At 41.3% G+C, this 16,783-nt stretch overlaps 1 protein-coding gene across 1 annotated transcript in view; it reads right to left on the reverse strand.

Moving 5' to 3' along the window:
* Positions 1-5,315, reverse strand: part of EYA2 (EYA transcriptional coactivator and phosphatase 2) — a 246,796-nt gene extending 241,481 nt beyond the window's left edge. Inside the window, exon 1 of the mRNA XM_036752907.1 lies at positions 5,291-5,315. The gene's annotated coding sequence lies outside the window, so the exon portion shown is untranslated. The remainder of the gene's footprint in view (positions 1-5,290) is intronic.
* Positions 5,316-16,783: the final 11,468 nt, after the last annotated feature.

The following is a 16,783-nucleotide window of genomic DNA, read 5'->3' on the forward strand; positions in this document are numbered from 1 at the left end:
AAATCTCAGCAGAGGAGCTTAGAAGAAAAAGTGCCTTCGATTTTTACATCTTTCTTAATTAAAACACCCAGTACATATAGAGCTATTGATAGTAAAAACTCCAAATATTCTATATCCGCATGAAGCACAAAGAACTCACTACCATCCTTTTTCTCCAAAACTATTTAAATCGGAGTAAACAGAGGATTAACAAAGCAATGAATGGATAAGATAAGTAAGCAAGAGGCTGTAGAGAAAGAATTCAGACCAAAGTTTCAAAGTTTCGTTTTCTCTCTAAATATACTATTCCACTTACTTTAAAAATATTTTTATCATCATCAAGATTACAAACAAGTTACTCCTTAAGGCTCTACAGAATTGTGAGCTATTATTACTCAGCTTTGTTCCATTAAGAGAGGGCAAGGATGGATTCCCAGGGTCAGTCCCCAGTGAGCAGCTATAGTCAATCACCAGGGTGTCACTGCTATGAGGTCCCACCTAATTGAAGGGGACTTAGCCCCACCCTAAATCAGGGTGTTGGTTAAACACCATTAAAGGAGTTAAGATCTGCAAATAAAGAAAATGAGGCATTGTCTTAAGTGAATTAAGGCAGCCACTGGCCAATTATTTCCTGTTCCCTGCTAACAACTACGAGAGACAAAAAGGAACCATTTTGGAAAGACTTGGTATGGGATAGGAAAGGATGGAAGGGGGATGTGAGTGTGCTTTTTCTGTCAACAGTTCAGTGTTTTCATAGCTCAATGTCCTTACTGGGGTTAAACACTTGCCAAGAAGTGAGGTAGGGGGATGTGGATTAAAAAAAAAGTTTGTTCTGCCACCACAAAGGACAGTCCTGGTAGCACTCTCTGGTGAGTAGAGATTTTCTGCCTTGGGAGTTATTTGATTGTTAGGGCATTTAAGCCCAGCAAGCCTAGAGATAAGGAGAAACCATATTAGGCTATTCACTACCTTCCTTTTTAAAAGGACTCTCCAATTTTTCTTTCCTTTTTGCAGAAAGTAGAAGGTACCAAATCAAGGTTTTTGTTTAATCTCCCAAGTCCAGTGGGGAAACATAATTTCCCCCCTTCCCTAGATACTGTTCCATCTTTCCTAATGTGGAAATAAGGGCTCTGCTGCCAGAACGAGCAAGCGTTGTTATCTATATTTGTAATGTTTTAACTACACATTTTAATAATAATCCAATAATAATCATAGCTCGTATTTCTAAAAGGCCTCAGGGTATACACAGTGCTTGTTCCACAAAGTCCAGTGAGATGGGGAGTATAAGAATCATCATCCTGTTTTACAAATGGAGAAACTGAGGTTTAGCATTATCTTACACCACTATTCTTCACCGAAGATTTCCTCTCTATGGGCTGTATAGTACAAACCGTACATAGCGACAAAACCCATGGCAATCTATCGCTTTCCCTATAAACTTGACTTTTTTTGTTTTTGCTCCTTGACCAAAGACACTCAGCCAGGGTGTGTTCTGACTCCATGTCTGGTGCTACTGCCATGACATCTCACTGCTTTTTCATGAAGTGTACTCCGGAGAAAAGAACATATTGGCCGTTCTATACATAAGGCCTTTTTCTGCCCACTTGGAAGAAGTGGTATTGGGGAAACAGCACTGAGAACCTGGATTTGTTTTAGGCTGTGCTGCTTACTATCTGCCGAAGCTGGGCAGTTCACTTCCCCAATGGTAAAATAAAGGGATTGGATTGCATGACCTCTAAGGTAGCCCAAAGTCCTATGACCCCAATTATGCCACCCCTCTCCCGATCATTTAAAAAAAAAACCCAACACTTCACATCTTCTCTCATTTTCTCATGACTGCAGAGAGGATTTTTTTCCACAGCTCAGAGTCATCATAATCTGCAGTCAATTCCACACATTAAGCATAACAACCTGCGACTTTATTATACAAGGAGTTTATGGTGAGGCTAATTAGCGTCTAACTGGGCACTCCAGCTGAGGACACCTAAAAAACATCTGGCAGCAGAAGCCTGGTGAAGGGGTGGGGAGAGTCGGTTCACAGGCCATGCAATCCCATCAGAGCTAGTTCCAGTCAGATCTCAGTAAAACTTGTCTCTTGTCTTTGACCAAAGTTATCTTTGGAAAGGTAACTGAAAAAATAAGGAAACTAGTTTCTTCTTTGCCAGAAAGGACAGATCTTGTACTTGGGAGCGCATGCCCTTTTAAAATGAACTCAGGTTGAGTGTGTACACTTTACATAAACCCACTTGTGTCTACACAAGGACATGCTTACCCTACGATGCAAGCGCAACCACTTAAAAATGCCTTTTGCAATGGCATTTCTAGTCTTCCAATAACAGGTCAATCGGATTCATTTACTCTCAAATATGACTAACAATGTCTCTCAGCAGTTAAAACAACAAAAATAATGTCAGATATCGCCAACACCGTGCCTTCTGTACTCCACCAAACAAGAATGATATAAGCCCCCAATCCAAGACTCCGTAAGGGCTCTTTACAACATGTCATTCAGACAAGAGATTATGAAATTTAAAGGAAGATACAATTCACCCTAGACAATTTGACTTCCTTTAGACAGTTAATGGAAAAATATTCATGTGTACATCCCAAGTGTCTCAAAAGTCTTTGTGCAGTTTAAATCAGACTTTTGAGTCATGCCGTATACATGAAAATGCCAAATGATACTACGTATAGGCAACGAAAAGCTCAAGGAAAAGTAAGTGAAGAAAAATCTTTATCTAGTCAAATGTAAAATACTATCACAAAGCTAATTTTAAAATCCTCAGTTAAATGAGGAACAAAAATGCTTCAGAAAATATTCATTACTGTAATATGTCATTTCTTTTTTTAGGTCTAGCTGTACTGGGAATCTTCTCATGATTTCTTATAATGTTTTACTAGAAGTCTGTCTTAGGGAGTTTTTAAATCTAGTTACTTGCTCCAGCAAAAAGCTAACTGTGGTTGGTTTCAAAGAAAGTCCACATCTGCCTTCACTGGCCATTCAAATTAAGTATCATCTTTCCCGGATCAGAACACAAATAAAACTGCATGTATAAAAACTCAGAAATTCTTGCAATATTTTTTGGGGGGCTGGGAGGCTTGGGAATGGAGAAAGGGAAGAGATTAAAAAGTAATAAAAGACAATATAATATCAGCTTATATTTGTACTGTATTTATAGTTTAGAGAAAGATTAACATAAGCAGAGGAAAAGATGGTTTGAGAAAAACTCTTGAAAGGAGATTATTTCAAGAACGGAAGCAGAGATCTGTGCATCTAGTACAGAACTGCTTTGAACCCTGTTCACATGCCCTCCCAGTCTATTTCTGTTAGTTACAATGTTAGAGGATTAATTGTTTGCTAGGGCCTGTTAATAAATTTTAAGCAAACCCAAAATATTTTATTGGCTGCATATATGTAATTTAACAATGAAAATTTCAGTAGAGGAGAAATATACCATTACATGAATGGAATATTAAAAAAAAAACCCACAGCAATTGTACCCTGGGCAATAATTTCCTTTGGAAGGCATTCCCTAACTCAGACATAATTTAACACTCAAATGCTTATTTGATGTTTGTAAATCACTCTCAAACTCCCCTAAGCCTTAAGAACAGCTCTGGATACAGGTTTGGTATTAACTCCTTTCACTGCATCAGGTAATTAAACGTCACTGAAACGGTTGTGATTTATATGTAAGTGTTGTAATTTTTTTTTTTTGGTACAAAAGTAATTAAAGATTACGTGGCAGTTCTCCACATTGTGTCCATAAAGTTCAGCATGCGTTTTATTTTTAGATTCCCAAACCTTCATGGTCAGTTTCACCTCTCCCAGTGCTGAGACCCTTGGAACTGCTCTTAGAATTCAACAACTAGTTGAAAAGGAGTTGCGGACTCTGGGGGTGCAAGTGTATCACCCCAAGGCTATTTTTACTGCGGCAGTAGTAGTCTGAGAGGTTGTTACCCGACCTTTTGCACTTATGTATTTGCACTTAAATAACTTCTTTAGCACTAAATTATTTATTTTGGGCAGGAAAAACAAAAACAAAACCTCACCAGCTAAAACCAACAAACTGAAGTTTTTGGACGGCGGCATAGAATCCCATTTTTGGTTTCGTCATTTCAACAATAATAATAAATTAAAAAAAGAAACAATACACAGACCGACCCAGTGTTTTTAAGCACTCCTCGTCACTGGGGTCTGCGCTACATTGCAATTATTTCGGGGTCCCATTCCCCGCGGAGGAAGGAAATAACGAAGTGGCGACACGGCCAGCAACCTTAACTGACACCCATAAGAGGGTCGACGGAGGAGAGGTCACAGTAGGACCAGCTAGGAAACCACTGCCCTGGACTTTTTGAACCCAAAGCAAGTTTCAAAGAGGAAAAGACGTACGCCCGTCTGCTGACTTCTAGGAGTTAGCAGAGCCGACTCGTCCTTAGCATCTCCCTGGCCCTTGCCTGGCAGGAAGGCTTTGGTTTCCGAAAACTCACCTTAAGCGAGCTGTTCCTCCTCCCGCACGGAGTGCGTACTCAGCCAGCCCGCTCTGCCCCTCTCTCCCCAGCCGTCTCGAGGCGTAGGAAGGTTCCGCACCTGGCGCCTGTCAGCACTCGGCAGCCAGCCGGATCAGGGGCAGCGTCCTAAAGCGCTCCCTCCCTCCCTCCTTTCCTCGCCCAACACTTGTCCACTCTCTCCTGGGCCAAGCAGTGATGCCGCTCTGGCCACCTGGCCCAGGTTCGCCCAGGCTGGCCCGGCCACCGTCTCCAGAGGTGGCTGAGTAGTCCCCGTAATCTGCAGCGCAGCGGCTTCTTCTGCAAAGCCCCAGGCGCAGGAGGAGCAGCCCCGCAGGCCGCGCTGCCTGGACCAACACTACCCCCCAGCAGGAGACACCAGGCGAGCCCTTTCCCGGGTCTCCAGAGCACTGACGGACCGGGAAGGTCTGGGGCTAGTAGAGCTCTCAGCTCGTCCTGCTCGTTCGACTCCCCCAGCCCACGCGCTCAGCCCCCTTGGTTCAGTCAGTCTAGAGGACAGCGCGCGCGGGCAGCTCCGCACCCCCGTGGACGCCGGCGGCCAAAGGCCCCCGAGGCAGACTCCATAACCCCGCAGGCGGCGTTGGAAGACGCTCGCAGGGGCAGCGTTTTTGGAGGAGAAGCACGTTTCCCGGGCTGGGATGCGGAGTCAGGGCGGCGGAGGGTTTATCCCTCCAGCCGGGGATCCACGACCCTTAGGGTTCCCAGTGCAGTTACTTACTCTGCTCTACCTCCCCAACCCCGAGGCGCGCGAAGGGGAAAGGGTGATGGTCTCCGTACTCACCACGGGCTGCTGGAAAGAAGCTCCCGCGTCCCCGGGCCGAGCCTGCGGGCGGCTGCGGAGGCACTAGAGGCTGAGCGATCCCCCCTCCCCCCAATCCCCCGCCGTCCTTTCCTCCAGTCTCGTCTTGTCTCCCCCTCCTCCTCCCCGCAGGTTGCGGCGCTCTCGGCCCCCAGGCGGGGTGGGGCGGGGCGAGGCCCGCGTGTGAGGTGAAAGGGTCGCGGGGAGCTGGGGCGCTCAGGGGCGCGCGGCGCCTCGCGGAGGATCCGGGCAGCAGCCGGCTCGCGGAGGGGAGCGGGTATTCGACTGAAGCAGCAGCTGTTTGCCTTCTTTCGCTTAGCCCGGAGCACGCCTGGGGAGGGGAGGTTCTCGGCCCCCTCCCCCTCACACACCCACCGACGCTCCCCTGCCTGCGCTTTGCCCTCGCGCCCAGATCTTCCCGGTGGGGAGCACCGCGCCCAGACACAGAGGCACTGGTGCTTGGAGCCTCCCGGCTTTTTGGGACGCCGCCGTGGAGCGTCCTTCTCCCTCTCCCTCCACCCTTATAAAGACTCCCTCTCACAGAGACATCTAGTAGGGGACACTTTCTGTAGTCCAGACACCAGTTTACAGGAAAACTTTTAAGGGAGTATGGGGTGCTGCAAAGAATAATGGGCTTGGAGTAAAAAACTCGGGTTCACATCCCAGCTTTGTGACTTACTGGTTGCGGTCAAATCTCTGCTTTACTTCTTTGACCTCAGTTTTCTCATTGGGAAAGAGTGCTGGATTAGAGGTCCTAACTTCCACTTATTCCTGCTGTGATCTAAGTCATTTAGCCCTCTTAGGCCTCAGTTTGCTCATCTGAAAAAAAGAGAGGGCTGAATTAGCCGGTCTGTAAATTCCCTTCCAATTCTAAATCTATGATTTGTAAAATGGGGCAACAGTGCTTGAACTACTTATTCTTAGGCCCTTGCTTCCTTATTCTAAACTGGCCGAAACATTCTGTCCTGTCCTGGGGCATTTCCTTCAACAGCTCCTTAGTCCAACAATACCCCTATCTGGTAGGGTCGTCTCATTTATTGTATGTACTGACATCCCTTTACGTTTAAAAGGAAAACAAAACAGGATATCATCACAAGCCGGCAGGTCTTTATGAACATGTTAATGAACTACTAGGCTGCATTATTTTTTCAGGCCTCAGGTGGACCATATATGAACTAAAAGTACCATATTGCACTTAAAGGGTTAATAGCTTCCCACAACCAGTTTACTCACCCAGCAGAATCTGGCCCATTATCTCATTAACACGGATTGTTTCGTATATCCCTGAGAGGGAAGCAGAAGGCAGGTGGTGCTTACTAATTTTTGTTGCTCCTGTAAATGGGGATAAAGGACTTACCCAAAGGCACTTAGCAAGGCTAGAACTGAGGAAGAATCCAAGTCACTTAATTCTCATCCAAGGACCTTAAAATTCAGCCCTGTATCTATTACTGCTGCTCATTTCTCTGTCCTCTCTCACCTTCCTGCCCCATATCTTCATTACCTGGCACTATCCAGGTAAAACCTCGAGATGCCAGACTTGGATGTAGACTTTCCAAGGTCTCAGGCAAACAGCTCCCATTTTGAGGAAAAGTGCAAGAAATCTCAGGCTCCTGGGTAAATTTTGGATTGTACTTGAGGGAGATCAAATTTGTTCTTTTTACAGACCTTAAAGACTACAAAAATTTACAATGCAGAGCTATGGTTCACATACACACACATCTCAGAGACACATGAAATCCCCTAATAGATTCATATGCTCCAAGCCCAATTCTTTCCACTTTCTTAAACACATACTATTTACACCCTAAAGATCTCCATATAAAGTATTCAGTTATGAGTCACTTCATTCACACAGAGGAACAAATAGAGTACAATTGCAAAAGAACAACTGCCCTAAAACACCATAACCCCTAAACAACTCACTACATACTAAACACAGACATATATTATACAAATATACATATGCATCTACAATGGACCATTAAACAGAGAGAAATTAAAATGCATGAAAATGTTTAAGCATCTAGTTTATGTTAAGGCTAAAAAGCACTTGTAAGGCTAAAAGCTTAAGGCTAAATACACACTCGTACTTTCTGCATTACTATAGTCACAAACACAATATTTATGTAGCTAACATGCACAACATGAGCACATGTGTCTATATACTACAATTTTCCCTCACTAATTTCTCTGTTTCTTTTACTGACTTTCAGAAATAGAGATTAAGATAGTTTTTAGGAGGCTACCAAAGGCTTCAAAGAAGCTTTCCTCTGGGTGTGTCTTTGTCTTTGTCTTTTCTTCTTGTTCTCTCTGGCCCCGTTTGCTGATCAATTCTAAAATCCAAATACTGGAACAACAGCATTATTTCATCTTCCCAGCAGGCTCAGCCATAAAAATCTTTCAACTCTACTCTAACTTGAAATTCATTTATACAGTCCATATCACAACACTGAAACCAAACTGAGAGCAAGCCACTTTTCTAACCCCAAGAATTCATTTCCCCCTGCTGTCCCTCCTCCTCCCAAAAGATCTGTCAGTCGTGGCTTTCATTGTCCCAGAGAGGAACTTTGGATAGAGTGACAAGACCCCTGGTTCTGCTGTCTTTCCCAAGTCTCTCCCCTTCTTTTGCTGCCTCCTAACTAAGCCAGTATCTTTGATGGAGTGATAATTAAGCTGGTCCCACATTTGTGTGACTTAAAACAGACGACACTACAGGAAAGAGTACTGGGAACCCAACAGCAACAACATTCCCCTGCATAAATCCAGGTTTCCACACTCATCACATGTTTATTATTCACCTAAGCAACCAGAATGTCTCCCTGGTCCCTCCATTTGGGGCTCTGTCATTGAGGAATTAACAACAGACATGGGAAGGTGTGTTTTTTTAAACTGGCCTGAGGAGAAGAAAGGTCATTTGTTGTATAGGCTGAGGGTCAAATTTAAAGCATGGAGCTGCTTAGTGTGGTTCTTTCTCTCTGCTCCCCCCCCCATCTCCAAACAGCATAATACAAACAATGCTAAACTGTTAAACAAATGTGAACATTGAGAGGAAAGCAAGGCCAGAACATGCGCAAGCATTACTCTCGACTCTTGAAGCAAATGTTAGCATCTAGAACTGCTCTCAAGAGGAAAGGATGGTTTGACTGTGTGAAGAAACAGGGGTGGCTACAGTCACACTTCTTTTATTGAGCATCATATGGGAAGGACGTTATCCCAAGATGCGAGTTTTCTAGGTAACTGAAGCTTCCCCCTTCAAAGAACCAATTCGTAGTTTTAAAAAGATGTCACTATTGTGAGATACCCATAGATTGGGGAAAATGACTGAATAAATGATTTCATATGAATATAATGGAATACTATCGCCCCATAAGAAATAATGTATATGAAGAATTCAGAGAAATGTAGGAAGACTTGAATTAATTGATACAGAGTGAAGAAAGAACCAGAGCAAAAATGATATTAAAAGATAGCTGAACTCAGATAATAGATACTTATATATTGGCTGTACAATGACCAATCTTGATTCCAGAGGTTGGATGATAAACAACTTCCCTCCTTTCTATAGCGAAGTGGGCAATGTGTTACATGTTGTCAGACAGTCACTGTATAAGTTGACAGAACTGTAAAATCTGGTTTCGCTTATTAATGATAATAATTCATTTATGTAGCAATTTAAAACTTGCAAAGTGATTCCCATATGTACTCTTATTTGATTTCAAAACAACCCTTGGGGGGCAGTTATTATCATTCCCATTTTATAGAAGAAGAAACTAAGGGGAAAGAGAGTGCAAAAACTTACCCACTGTCACATAGCTGGTAAGTATTTGAGGCAGTATTTAAACCCAAGTCTTCCTGATTTCAATCCAACATGATAATCCACTATACTGTTTAATTGTTGTTATACCTTGACGTAATGGAGTATTTTGGCTGGGGCTGGGAGTAGGAAGAGGAGATACTGAGAAATGATTGTGATACAAGAGTGACATCAATAAAACTTTTAAAAAAGTTTTTATTGATACCTTCTGTTTCTTATATCATCATAGTTATCCTAAATAACCTTCCTCCTTCCCCTTACAGATAGTTATCCCATATAACAACAAATAGTATTTTTAGAGAGGAAAAGAAGACTTGCAACTGATCAATACATAGAAAAAGTCTGAAAACATGAGCAATGTGTAACATCTGTAGATCACCCCCCTCCAGTAAAGAATCATTTTGGGGTGTCCTCTCATATCTCTTCACCTGAGTCCTGCTTGACCTTTATAATTTTATTATACTTACTTTCAATGTTTTTGTGTAGAATTGTTCCTTGCATTTGCTCTAGTTACTGTGGGCAGCTAGGTAGCACAGTAGATAGAGTGCTGTGCCTGAAGTCAGGAAGCCTCATCTTTGTGAGTTCAAATCTGTCCTCAGACACTCATTAGCTGTGTGACCCTGGGTAAGTCACTTGACCCTGTTTGCCTCAGTTTCCTCAACTACAAAATGAGCTAGAGAAGGAATTGCAAACTACTCTAGTATCTTTGCCAAGAAAATTCCAAATGGGGTCACAAAGAGTTGGACACGACTGAACAATGTTATTGTGTATGTTGTTTTCTTGGTTCTGCTTACTTCAGTCTATATCAGTCCTATAGCTCTTTCCATGCTTCTCTGTATTCATCACATACATAATTTCTTACAGCATAGTAACATTCCATTACATTCATGTACCACAATTTGTTTAGCTATTCCTCTTTTGACGGATATTGACTTTGTTTCCAATTCTTAGCTAATACAAAAAGCATTATTATGGGTTTTTGAGAATATGTAGGGACTTTCTTTTTATTGATGTCTTCCTTGGGGTATAAGCCCAGTAATGAAATCTCTGGACATTTAAATCACCTTATTTGCATAATTCCAAATTGCTTTCTAAAATATTTGTACCATTCCAGAGCTCTAACAACAATGTATTAATAGATCTATGCGATGTGGGGTGTGTTCAGGTAAGACTAGTACCTCTGGTGTGAGGGCTGCTGAGTCCTTCTCCTGGCTGCTCATCCATCTTTGGTGTCCACCTTTCACTCAACTTTCACTTGTGGCTCCAAGAAGCTGTACCATATTCAGTGGCCACACCCTGGTAAACTGTTTTGGCAGACTGGCTAAACCAGGTTGAAGGTAATCAAGGGGTCTCAAATCCTTTGGTGAGTTAGGGGGATATTTACCCCAAGCATGTGAAGACTTCCACCAGCAGAATGGATAGATGAGAATAATTTGTTCCAACAGCCATGAAGGCAGCAGGAGCACTGTGGAACACTTAAAGCTTGGTCAGACATTGAAGATGCCAAGGTCATCCATTGTATCCCAGGCCATCACCAGTCATCTTGACTTTCATCATGCCACTGGACTTTGATAACTCTGGAAGAGATAGTGAGGTCTATGACTTCTTGAAGCTCTGCCTCACTTAAATCCAATTTATGCATGAATCAAAAACATCACCTACACCATTTTACCATTTTTATCTACCTCAAAGTCCTATAGTGACAGGTAAATGATGAAGCAGCAGATGAGGATACACTGGGAGCTGTAGTCACAGCACTGCACATGGGAGGTCCAGGGTCATCTTCTCACTGGACTGAAGCAGCATTGGGATTCAGCAGCTCCGTAGGTGTCTGAGCAGCTTTTTTGAAGGATTGTACTGACTTTCTGGCATGAGGAAGGGGCTAGCCCTAAAAATTGCTTCATTCAACCCTGGCCTCCTTACTGATGCAGGTAGGGATCCCATCCTGTGGTCAAAACCCAAAATTGTTCAAAAACTTTTGCAAAGATGATTCTGCTCACCATTGATATGGAATGTGTGCACACTTATAGACAACACAAAATCCAGTAGACCTCAAAGATGAATAAGTCTTGTTGTAAGAGAACTCAGCAGGTATCACATCCAAATAGCAGCCCTCAGTGAAAAAGGGTTGGCAAATAAAGGCCAGCTTGCTGAAGTTGGAGCTGGAGACATGTTTTTCTGGAGTGGCCACAGTGAAAGGGAGTGCCCATGAATCTTGTATGCCTACCAAAAGGAGTGAATGACAGGCTCATGGCAATGCAATTGCCACTTGCAGTAAAGTGCCATGCCACCATCCTCAGTGCATATGCTTTCACCATGATGAACCCTGATGAGGTTAAAGAAAAATTTTATGAAGACCTCGAGACCTCATGGTTAATGTGCTGAAAGAGGACAAGCTCATAATTCTGGGTGACTTCAATGCAAGAGTAGGCACAGACTACCAGACATTACAGGGAATCCTTGGAAAGAATGGACTTAGGAACAGCAACAAAACAATCACTTACTACTAATGACTTGTGTGTCTCACACCAACACTGTCTTCTGTTTACCTAAACACAATAAAATTTTGTGGACATGCCCACACAGCAAACATTCGCATTTAATAGACTATGTGTTTGTAAGGAGAAGAGACAAACAGAATGTGAGAATGATGAAGGTGATATGTGGTACAGAGGGCTGGACTGATTATAGATTTATCCTCTCCAAGCTAAACATTGCCATTCAACCAAAGCAGCAGCCCTGTGAAAAGATAGTTACCAGAAGACTTAATGTTAACAGATTAGAGAGCTTCTCTGAGCTGGAACAGTTTGTTGATCACTTGGAGGGAAAACTGAATCAACAAACAATTGGCAACAGTGGATTGGAAAAGGAGTGGGCAGCTTTCAGAGATTTGGGGTACAGAACTGCATTTACTCATCTGTGTCAGAACACTCCAAACACGAAGATTGGCTTGACAAAAATGATGGGGAAATTCAGAAGCTATTAAGTGAAAAAACGAGAACTCCACAGCATTTACCAGCAGGATAGTTCATCTATCTCTAAGATGGCAGTATTTAACTCCATCAAAAGTAAAGTGCAAGCAAAGCTTAGAGAGATGTAGAATTCTTGGCTCAGTAAGAACGCAGAAGAAATTCAGTTTTATGCTGACAGTAAAGAGTTCTTAGGATACCCTGAAGGTTATTCATGGGCCAAAGACCTTGTACTTTGTTATTATTATATACATTATTGGTTTTTGAAGATTTGTTTCATAACCTGCAACTTTGCTGAAGCTATTAATTGTCTCAATTAGTATCTTTGCTGATTCCCTAGGATTTTCCAAGTAAACTATCATATCATCAGCACACAGGAATAGTTTTTATCTCCTCTTTACTTCTCTATATACCTTTAATTTCTTTCTCTTGTTTTATTGCCATTGCTAGCATTTCCAAAACCATGTCAAATAATAGTGGGGAGAATGGGCATCCTTGTTTCATTTCTATATTTACTGGTTATTATTCTAGTGTATCTCCGTTGTATGTGAAGCTTACTTTTGGTTTTAGGTAGATGCTTTTTTATGATATTTGAAAACGATCCTTCTATGCCTACACTTTGAAGGGTTTTTAGCAAAAAAAAAGGGTATTGTACTTTGTCAAAAGTTTTTTCTGCATCTATGAAATGATCATGTAGTTTTGGATGTTTTGGTTTTTAATATGAATAATTATGTTGATTATTTTCCTGATGTTGAACCATCCTTTGTATCCATGATATAAATCCTACTTGGTAAGGAATGATCTCTCCCCTCCCCCACCCCAATTTAACCATTATACATGGTTTTAGATTTTGTACCTTATCATCAGAAAACTTGAAACATGGTGATGAGGTTTTTTTCCCCCAAAAGTACCTCGTACAGACAGTCTACTAGGACGTAGGGGTTGTGATCTATAGCATTGGGAAGGAATCTCACATCAGTGAAATCACAGATCCTTGAAGTACTCCTAAGGAGGGTAAGGACTTTGCTGGGACTGCAAGAATGCCATCAAGGGACTCATTGTTTGTGCCTGCCTCCTCCCGATTGGCCTTTCCTTAAGGTTTATCAAAGATTCCAGAACATTTATATGGCAGGGAACCACGGGAGTTGAAAGGACCATCAACAGTGGGGATGTGTGTGTTTGTGTCTATCCCCAAACTTAGAAAGCAGCTGGATGAGATCTGTAGCATTAGTATACTGTTGTTACAAGAAATCTCTCAGAAAGTGGGAGTTAATTTGTAAATGGATGTAATATAAGAACAGATACACCAATAAAACTTTAAAAAGTTAAAAAAAATAAAAATCCTAATTAGAAAGAAAGAAGGAAGATAGCTGGTTGTCCACTGAGGCAAGAAAGAGGAGAAACTCATTTGTTCTTATCCAAAAAGAAGTCAGGACTGGAAGCTTAATGGGAAGGGAAGTAATGAAACATCTTGTCTAGGGAGATAGATGAGGCAAAAGGGTCTTACAGCAACTGTTTAAGGGGCTCTTTGGGGACCATCTAGGTGGAAACTGTGACTCAGGTAAAAAAAAAAAAGACCAAAGAACATGACGAATAACTCCCAGGCATGTGGCCAGAGTGGTCCATGAAAGACTTAATTTTAAAGTAGTAATGACAATACCCCTCTCTTCCCCCCGCTCTCCCCCAGCTCCAAAGCTGGATGGGAGGTCTGACTCTAAAAGAACACTTACCTGAATCAGAAGTAGAAGGAAAAAAAGAAACCTGAGGCTAGTCAACAGCTGTAGGGCTGTTATAGAGATGGAGACTGGCTGTGATTCGTATCTGTAGAAATGGAGCTAAAAGGACTAACATCCAGGAGGCAGAGCTGACTGATTGACAGCAACAGAGGCAGTCTCAGTCAGTGACAGCTGAGGAGTCAAAGAGCTACCTAGAAAGTTATTCCAGCTGCAGCTCCAAGCAGCATTCTCTTTCATATCCCTAGAAGTAAGAAGTAGAAGGCACAGAGTTGCCTGGAAAAAACTGATCCAGCCAGCCACACAAAGCAGCCTTCTCACTATTTTCTTCAGAGTTTAAGTTTTCTGCCACCAACCCATCCTCTAGAATGTATTTAATTTTCCCTAGTGGTATAGGGGTTGGGTTGGGAGGAGGGATTGAGTGGGCTTTCCTGTAAATTATGATGCAATTAAATGCTTTCTTATTTGATTTCTGAGCATTTGCCTGGACTCTGAGTAGAGTCTATACTTTATGGGGACTCAAGCCAAGAACACTTTGTCCCACATTGAGCCCAAGTATGGAATCCTTCAGAGTAGAGTAGGAGACCCCTCTTGCATGAGGAATTATTGAGATATGGGTGGAAATATGTCTAAAATGCATTATACCTTTCCCAATCTTATTTTTTTTGAAGTTTTATTGGCAGATTTTTTTACACCATACCTTTTTTGTACCCCATCTCCCAGCAACACCTTCCCTTGTAACAAAAGAAAACAGGCAAAATGGACAAATGTAATGACCATATTTGCTAGTGTGCACAACATTCTGCACTGCCTGTCCTCCACCTCCCTCCTGAGAGAGCAGAAGTGGGTTTTATTATCTGTCCTTTGGAACACATTTTAGTCACTGCTTTTAAATTCTTCTCCCTTTAAATGCTGTTTCCTTCCATTTACATTGTTATAGTCATTGTGTTTATTCTTTTCCTTTTTCTATTTTCTTCAGTCAGTATCAATCTAACATCTTCCCATGTTTCTTTGAATTCTTATTTTATGCTGATTTTTATGGTAAATCATATTCTATTAATTCATATGCCACAATTTGTGCATTCATTCCTCAAATTATGGAAACTCGCTTTTCAGCTTTTTGCTACCACAAAAAGTACTGCTATCAATATTTTGGTGTATTCAGAATCATTTGGCCACTGACTGTTTTGGAGGATATGCTCAGTAAGGGTTATACTTTGACAAAGACTATGAACAATTTAGTAACTTTTCTCATATAACTCCAAATTATTCTTAAAAACAATCAGTTAATTCATAGCTTCACCAACAATGTATTAGTGTGCCTGGTTTTCTTATAGACCTTCTAACATTATTTTTCTCCCATCATCTTTGCCAACTTTATGAATATGGGATGAAACCTCAAAGTTGTTTTAATTTAATTCGCATTTTTCTTACTATATTATTAACGGTAACTTTTTTCATACTATTGGCAATGATTTCCAATTCTTCTGAAAACTTTAGATCTTTTTGATTCTTTATCTGTACTGTATAAATTCTACATATATCTTGAATATCAGCCTTTTAGCTAGAATATTAGATGCAAAGATTTTATTCTATTCTACATTTTATCTTCTTATTCTAGTTGCATTTATTTTCTTCATGAAAAAAATTTTATATTTTATTATATTTGAAATTATCTATTTTGTCTTTTGTGATTTCTTCTATTCTTTGATTGCAAATTGTTTCCCCTAATCATATATCTGACACTTCCTTTCATTTTTCTCTAACTTTGTTTATTATTATGTGACCATTTTATCTTGCAATCACGTTTCTATTTGGAGTTCACGATAATATTACATGGTATAAGATGATGGCCAAACCTATTTTCCATCAAACTATTTTTCAGTTTTCCCAGAAATTCCTTATGAATTTCTTCAATTAGTTTGTGTTCTTGGGACTTAAAACACTGAGATCCCTTTCTTGTTTAAGATAAATTTTTATTTTAAAAAGTCAACTTTTTCTTGATGACTCAAAGCAACAGACCTGAGTTTGAATCTCACCTCACTAGCTGTGAGAACTAGGGAAAATGCCAATCTTTCTATGCTTCATTTTTGTGTAAAACAGGGATGACATTTACACTATATTATGGGGAAAGCATTTTTATAAACTTGAATGTGCTAAAGAAATATGAGTTCTTATCGTCCATTACTGTGAATAGTACAGTAGTGCCTGTGGGGCTTATTAAGGAGGGTTATGGAGCTGCTTGCCCCTATACTCAATAGACCCAGAGAGCTATGTTTATTGAGTTTTATGTCTGCTTTTAATGGTTTTCCTGTCTCTTCCCTTACTTTCAGCTGTAACTTCTTGCAGCCATTAGCATGTCTACTTGTATGGCATCCTGATGCTTCTGCATTGCTATGGGCTGGAAAACCAGAGAACTCAAAACTAGTCATTTTTGAATCTTCCCTCCCCCTTGCTCCCATATTCAATCTATTGTCATATCCTATAAATTCTACCTCCTCTCCATGTATAGTACCTCTCACATGTCTGCTTCTTTTTATTCTTAGCTATGCTCATGATCTTCCAACTCAACTGTTGTGAGAGTTGGATTTCTTGGCATCCAGATTGCCCTTTGCAGTCCATCTTCTAAGAAGCTGCCAAAATGACCATCCTTAAGGGTTAGGTTTGATCACTCTAAGCAATCTTCGGTGGATTCTTTTTGCCTCTAAGATGCCTCCTTGTATTTTAAAGCAAGCGCTTCATTCAGCCTGACATTTGAGACTCTGCAAAATTTGACTGCGGACTCTCTTTCCAGTCAGAGTTCATATTACTGCCCTTTGGACACACTAGGGTTTCAATAGCTGTTCTCCAGGCTTGAAATACTTTCTTCTATACAGACCATCCCCTAAGTCTGGATTGTACTCCCTTTTCATCTCAGCTTTTCAGAACCCTTCTCATCCTTCAAGGTCTAGTTCAGGTT

Source organism: Trichosurus vulpecula, chromosome 3 (assembly GCF_011100635.1).
Source record: "Trichosurus vulpecula isolate mTriVul1 chromosome 3, mTriVul1.pri, whole genome shotgun sequence".
Taxonomy (NCBI): Eukaryota; Metazoa; Chordata; class Mammalia; order Diprotodontia; family Phalangeridae; genus Trichosurus; species Trichosurus vulpecula.